Below are 6989 nucleotides of genomic sequence, written 5' to 3' on the forward strand. Positions count from 1 at the left end.
CTGTGAGGCACTTTTTAAAAAAAATTTTAATGTTTTATTGATTTTAGAGACGGAGGAAGGGAGAGGGTAAGAGAGAGAAACATCAATGAGAGAAATCATTGACGGGCTGCCTCCTGCCCGCCCCCCGCTGGGGATGGAGCCTGCGACCTCTCCTCTCCCTGCGTGCGCGACGCCCCACCCGCTGAGCAGCCGCGGGCTGAGGCCCCCGTGTAAGCAGCTGAGCCGGCACGGGTCCCGGCTGGATGAGGGGTGGACAGGCCTTTCTCGGCCGGCGGGTGATCATTTAAGGGTCTGACCTGCAGCAGGTGGGCCGCGGGGACCCCGCGAAGGGCCGTCAGAGGGGCAGTTGTTCTGTCTGCGGGAAACGGCGCTCTGGCCGCAGCGGGGAGGGTGCATTTCAAGTTACGCTTGCGATGATGCTCAGGTCAGAGCGCGAAGAGGAAGGCGCGTGGTGGGCTGTTGCCGTGGTCCAGGCATGAGGTGACGTGAGAATCGAGGTTCCCGGCTTCACGCGCATTTCAGTCATGACTGTCCCTGTGCAGTGGTGTCCTGCTGCGGCCCACGTCTGGATCGTGGGGGACTTACTTCTGCGGCCAGTTCAGATGCAAGGCCTAGTGCAGCTACGCATCAGCGCCTTCCACGGACTGGCTGGGACAGATGTAATTATCTTAAAGGACATAAAGTGTTGACATGTGAAGGGAATGTCTTGTAAGTCCAGCTTAAGTTATAAGCAGCCTAGGAGACTGGTAAAGATATATCATAAACAGATGCCAAGTTTATGCCAACTTCTTTCTCTAGGCCAGTGCTGCCTAGTAGGAATATAACGAGCCACAAATACAAGTCATACATGTAGCGTTACATTTATTTTCTAGTAGCCACATTAAAAGGTAAAAAGACCAAACAGGTGAAATTAATGTTAATAATACACTTTAACTCAGTATATACAAAACATTATCATTGCAAAATATAATATAAAAATTGAGTTAATTTTCCTATTATCCATAGAAACATTCATTATATATAGAGCCCTTTTTTTATACTAAATATTTAAAGTCCTGAGTCTCTTTATACTTTTAGCACGTATCCATTCAGGCTAACCTCATCTCAAGTTCTCCTGCAGACACAGGTGGCTGCTGGCTACTGTACTCAACAGACACAGGTGGCTGCTGGCTACTGTACTCAACAGACACAGGTGGCTGCTGGCTACTGTACTCAACAGACACAGGTGGCTGCTGGCTGCTGTACTGGCCAGTGATGGCTTTTAAATTCTATTCCAAAGATACATGAAACATTTGAGCAGTACTTTCAAGAGTGCAACCCCAGTTTTTCTTGTTAGAAAAGTAATAAATCACTTGGGGTATTACTTTAAAACCCGAGTACATTAAGTAGGCATATTGAATCTTTATAATAGTAATATCAGTACACGGAAAGTGGGAGCTAAGTGAGAATTATCTAAACATCTGATTCTTGTCCACTATTGCTTTCTACAGTCTCAGGATGTGAAATAGCCCTAAATGTTGCTTCCATTTTGAAGTGGAGCCCAGCAGGTGATAGTGTAGGTGCACCATGTGAAAGGCCTCTGGGTGTTAAAGATGGAGATGAATAAGGTTGGCAATGGAGACCCTCAGGGAGGCACAGGAAATGGTGTTACGGGTCTGTGGTAGGTGGCTGGCAGCTACATCGTCTCTGTAGCGTTGCCTAGTGTTCAGCTGGGCAGTTAAATTGCTTTCCACACGGCGGGGTGGTCAGGGCCCTGCATAGCCTGTTCGAATGTTTGGCAGCGTCTAGCCCCCAGGAATAGACGGGAGCGAGTGGGAGGGTCTGCTGTGCAGGTAGGCAGTCACTGAGAATGCCAGCTTCTCTAAGTCCACACCGGGAGGACAGGTCTGGTACCCAGGGGATGCTTTCATGTTCCGGGAAGAGGTGAAGCTGAGAGCTGCTCACTGTCATTTCCTCTTCCGCAGCCTAGCACGTGGTGCCCATGGAGCCCGAGCCGGGAGTTTGGTGGATAAAGGACGGAGGGATTATGGGATGCAGCCTGGGGAGAGGGAGGTCAGGGTCAAGGGACTGAGGTCCCGTGGGGTGGAAGGATGGCTTTCTCGTCCCACAGCGGTGGGGGCAGAGCAATGGAAGGAAAGGGGGGACATAGGGGGGCGGGCGACGTGGGACACGGGCTCGCAGTAGCTCTAGGGGCCGTCACTCGGCCGAGGACGCCTTTCAGCATCTGACGCGCTGACTAGCGCCCGCCTCTCAGGTACGGGAACAGCTCGCGGAGCTACGCTGTCCGGGTCGGGGATTACCACACGCTGGTGCCCGAGGAGTTTGAAGAAGAAATCGGAGTCCAACAGATTGTCCTCCACGGGGCGTACCGGCCGGACAGCAGTGACCACGACATCGCCCTGGTCAGGCTGCAGGGGCCGGATGGGCAGTGCGCCAGGCTCAGCAGCCACGTGCTGCCCGCCTGCCTGCCGCTCTGGAGAGAGAGGCCACAGCGGACAGCCACCGGCTGCCACATCACGGGCTGGGGAGACACAGGTAACGGGGACGACAGGCCGGGCGGTGGGCCGGGTCACCGGGCCGTGGCTGCTCGTGCGGTCGGTTGTAGAATCTTAGCGGATTCGGGCGAGTTGTTAGGAAGGTCTGCTGGGTGAGGTCATGAACTTGGGTTCCCATCCTGGGTGTGGAACTTCTGTGTAGGAGTTACTGTCCCCTCCCGTGCTGACGGGTCATTGTCGCTTGTAACCAGTCCTCACGTCAGTGCAGCAGATGGGCCTTAGAGCGGACATGCTCACCCAAACCAGCCCGGGCGGCCCTCGCCTTCTATGCGCAGTTCAGACACCGAGGCCTGTGCACCTGCTTTCGGGGGCTCTGTCTGTAGCGAGTCCACAGCGCTGCTAGTTCGTCTTCCGGACTCGGTGCTGAGAAGCGGGTTAGTGGAGGGTAAGAAGGTGCCAAGTGGCAGCATGACAAAGGCAGGCGGTGGCCTGGGTGCCGTTTAAACTGCACTCGAGTCACAGGAGGGCTTTTATGTGAAAGATGTTCATGTTCCTGAAACTGCCCAGGCAGCTCCTTCCGCAGGACGGTAGCTGGAAGCTAACCGCCGTCTGGTTTGCAGGGCGCGCCTACGCCAGGACGCTGCAGCAGGCCGCCGTGCCCTTGCTGCCCCGGAGGCGGTGCGCGGAGCGCTACCAGGGCCGCTTCACGGGAAGGATGCTCTGCGCCGGGAGCCTCCAGGGACACAGCCGCGTGGACAGCTGCCAGGGGGACAGCGGCGGGCCCCTCGTGTGCGAGCGGCCGGGAGCCGGCTGGGCCGTGTACGGGGTGACCTCCTGGGGCTATGGCTGTGGAGCCAAGGGTTCGCCCGGCGTTTATACCAAAGTTTCAGCCTTTGTACCTTGGATAAAAAGTGTCACCAAACTGTAATTGGTGGAACCCTCAAGGAAATACTTAAAAAATGTGTTGGCAACTTTCAACCTCAGCGTTGGCCCTCAGCCAGAGATGCCCACCAACGGGGCCCGCGGCCCCGGGTGTGCTGTTGGTAGGACGTGTCCCCTCCGCTGCCTGGGAGAGCTTGTGGCGTGACCGTTTCTGTAGAACCTCGATGTGGTACTGATTATCCTGAATTAGCATTGACGCCTCCCAAGCTAGTTCCACTGGGGACTAACTTTATTCTCATTTGAACCTTATTTAACTCTATTTCTCAGAATCCTCTGGGTATTACTGTATATACTGATTGTGCAATAACGCTGTTTTTACCTTTATTTGGAGAACTTATAACTGAATCAGTGACATATGGATTCATATTAAGTGCCCATGTTTGACGAAAAAATACTCATGACCTCACTCAGAGTTGGAGTGCCGTTTCCTGTTTACACACGTTTAAGCTGAAGGCTGACAAAGCTTCATGCGTGTGATCTCTGTGGCCTTCGTCAGGTGAGATAAGGGCTGAGGGAAGGGACCTGCTGGGTAGACTGGATAGGCTGTCATGGCACATGCATGAACGAGGCCTCTGCACCAGGCACACGGCAATCACCAGTGTTCTAGCCACCTTGTATGTAGCTAGGAAAATGTGGAAGAATTCCCCCTAACACAGGAAAGAATGTCTTCAAGTTGTTGGTTGCACAACCTAATTTACCCACCCGATTTGTTAGCGTATCTACTCCGGTTACTTTTAACCGTGTCACGTAACTGGTAAACATGTTTCTTCCTTAGCATTCTGTTCCCTGCACCACGACCTGAGGGCTGTCTGCTGCCGCCTTACCTGTAGATAGCCTGAGACCAGCCTGACGGTCCTATTCAATAAAAACACTAACGATGCTGTTTATCCGGTGTAAGGCATCCACCGGTGTGTGCCAGGGCATTGTGTAGGTGGCCAGTGTGTGTGCCAGGGCACCGCATTGCTTACAAAAAGCTTGTCAGGAAACAGGCCTGGGAGTGAGACAGCTGGTGGGCCTGGAATCCAGACAGCTCCAAAGCTGACAGTGGCATTGTGCCCCCATGTTCTCCTGCCCAAAGGGGAGTTCCCTCTGGCTCATTCCCCAAAGCGCTAAGGACTAGCTGCCCGGTAACCTTTCAGGACATTCCTGGTGGCAGTGGTCTCTGCCCAAGGATGGAAGGCATGCCCCCAGGATACTCCAGTGTCCTTCCAACAGGCGAGTCCTCCCCAAACCCCAGGTCTAGTTCTCCTCTATCCCAGGAGTAGTCATAGAAACCGGAAGAGGTCAGTGCAAACTTTAGGCTTCAGAATGGTTAAGTGATCCTGAGGAGGGACTTCTTTCTGTGCCAGATTGTGTCCCGTTCTGTAAATCCTGAGCTTGGTAAGACTGGTGCTAACCTAACGGTGCTTTGCTTTATGCTGTATCAAGTAGAGCAACATTATCAAAAGCCTGAGCTTTTAGGTGTTAAAAGGAACTTTTATTTAAAAGTAGCATAAAGTTCCCTTCAACCTCCAAGTAAAACTTTTGGTTCAAAATATACTTTTCTAATTTGTTGACTGTGACTTATGATACAATACAAATGTGTAAATAAAGTGCAGCCTTTCACCTTGTGCAGTTGTCTAATTTGTGTGGTGACTCCTCTCCCCTAGAGGCGGTTAGACATGAACAGAGCACGGACGACGGGCCAGCACTCACCAGGGCACAAAGCTCCAGGTGCCTGGCCAGCGTGCTCAGTGGCTGAGCCTAGTCCTATGAACCAGGAGGTCATCGTTCAATTCCGCCAGGGCATGTGCCAGTTCTCCGAATCCCTGGTGCAGGAGGCAGCCAATCAATGAAAATACATTTAAAAAAACCTTGGGAAAACAAGCACCCCTCCCCTCGTGTATCACTGGTCATGCAGTTTGGACCCTGACCTTTTTCTCCCTAAGGTAACACCCAGGCCTGTTGTTTCAGCTCCAGGCCCTGAAAAGCAGAACCTGACAAGTGGTACGCGGCTGCCTCGGGACCCCCTGCCCTGGCACCTACCCATCAGTGATCACACCTGGAAAGCTGAGGAATATTCTATTAATACCCTCACCTAAGATTTCCACCTATAAGAGCTAAATAGGTCAGGACAAAGGACCAACACACACTCCCCCAAGGAGCACTGTGCCACCCCCCCCCCACCTCTAAGGGTCCCATGAGACTCCAAGGGAGCAATGGGCAGCAGCAGCTCGTCCCAGGCTAACCCCCGAACCTGTCTCCAAGGCCCCCTTTCTCTGTGTACCCCTTCCCTTTGAATATCCCTGTTCTCCTTAAATAAATTCAGTGTTCTTTAATCACTGCAGGAGATGGCTGTCTCACTTGCCCGCACACCTGGGACTTGAACCTCTCAGGGGTGACCTGGTTTTCCTGTATCCACTTCCCCAAATGCTCGCCTCCCCACCTGCACATGCTCCCCTGACAGAGCACCAGCACCTTCCCATCTAGTGATCAGCCAGGGCACACGGAACAGCCAGACGAACCAGCACTTTATTTAATCGTAACAAGCACGCACTCATCTGCCAACATCCAGGTATAACTGAAAATACTTCCTGTAGTTCCCAGAACATCGTTCTGTTCCATCACATCATTTCCCAGCCATCCTGGAGCTGCTGACTCGAAATCCCGTTGTCCTGGGCATGCAGGAGGCTCCCGGAGACTCACCCGCGGCAGGGCCTTCTCGTCCCTGCAAGGGAAGAACAAACAGCTTTACAACATTCCCGTCTGCGCCCCCAACTCACAGGGCGGAGGCCGCAGCAGTTACCCCCCGCTCAGCCGGCTCATTACCCTCCCGAGTTACAAACCGCCGGCTGGACGGCCAGTTCCGGCCTCCCGGGTCCTTTGCAGTAAGACCAGCTCTGAAATACGGACGGAAAGGAACGTACCGGACCGTATGCTTCCCATCATCCATTGCAGCCATTAGTCCAACCTCGCAGAAACATTTGAAAAATACATCTTCGCGCAGTCACCCCGCACCCCCCAGGGCTGCAGACGTGAAGAATGTCACTTGTGCAAGTCAGAATCTGATACCAATTAAATGGTGACAGCTTTGCCAATAAACAAGAGGATGCTCTTCCATGGCTAGGAAGGGAGACTGCCACAGAGACAGGTCCCAAAGACACATGGAGACCCCGCCCGCCCGCGACAGGGCCGCGAGCGACGCTACTCACCCGCCGGCTGCAGGCGTCCCGCTCGGCCACTGGGCGCTGCGTGGACCCGACCGTCCCGGACTCGCCCGGGCGCATGCGCGCCGCCTGGGACTCGGCACCTAGAGTTGCACGTGGCGGCCGCGCGGCCTAAGGAGCCCCAAGTCCGCCCGGGCCTCCCAGCCCGCGGGCTGCCGACGCCGACCTCGACCTGCCGCCGCAAGGCCCCCGCGTGGGCTGCATGTCGAGGCCCGAGGGCTCCGTCCCAATCATCGCTTTAGCGCACAGAACGCGGCCGCGCACGAACCACGACCGCTCACCAACCCACTCGCAGCGCTGCCCAGCGGGGAAAGGCCGCATGCTCCTGCGCACGCGCTCTATACGG

The 6989-nt window shown here is 54.4% G+C and overlaps 1 long non-coding RNA gene and 1 other non-coding gene across 2 annotated transcripts; both read right to left on the reverse strand.

Moving 5' to 3' along the window:
• Positions 1 to 5929: 5929 nt before the first annotated feature.
• On the reverse strand, positions 5930 to 6967 carry LOC106696079. Its single transcript, XR_002827899.1, has 2 exons — positions 6629 to 6967; positions 5930 to 6144 (listed from the first exon to the last, which is right to left on the reverse strand). It is a non-coding gene; the product is annotated as an uncharacterized LOC106696079 (long non-coding RNA).
• LOC111824827 lies at positions 6457 to 6586 on the reverse strand. Its single transcript, XR_002827900.1, has one exon. It is a non-coding gene; the product is annotated as a small nucleolar RNA SNORA24 (small nucleolar RNA).
• Positions 6968 to 6989: the final 22 nt, after the last annotated feature.

This window comes from Myotis lucifugus, unplaced genomic scaffold, assembly GCF_000147115.1.
Source record: "Myotis lucifugus unplaced genomic scaffold, Myoluc2.0 scaffold_8370, whole genome shotgun sequence".
NCBI classification, from domain to species: domain Eukaryota; kingdom Metazoa; phylum Chordata; class Mammalia; order Chiroptera; family Vespertilionidae; genus Myotis; species Myotis lucifugus.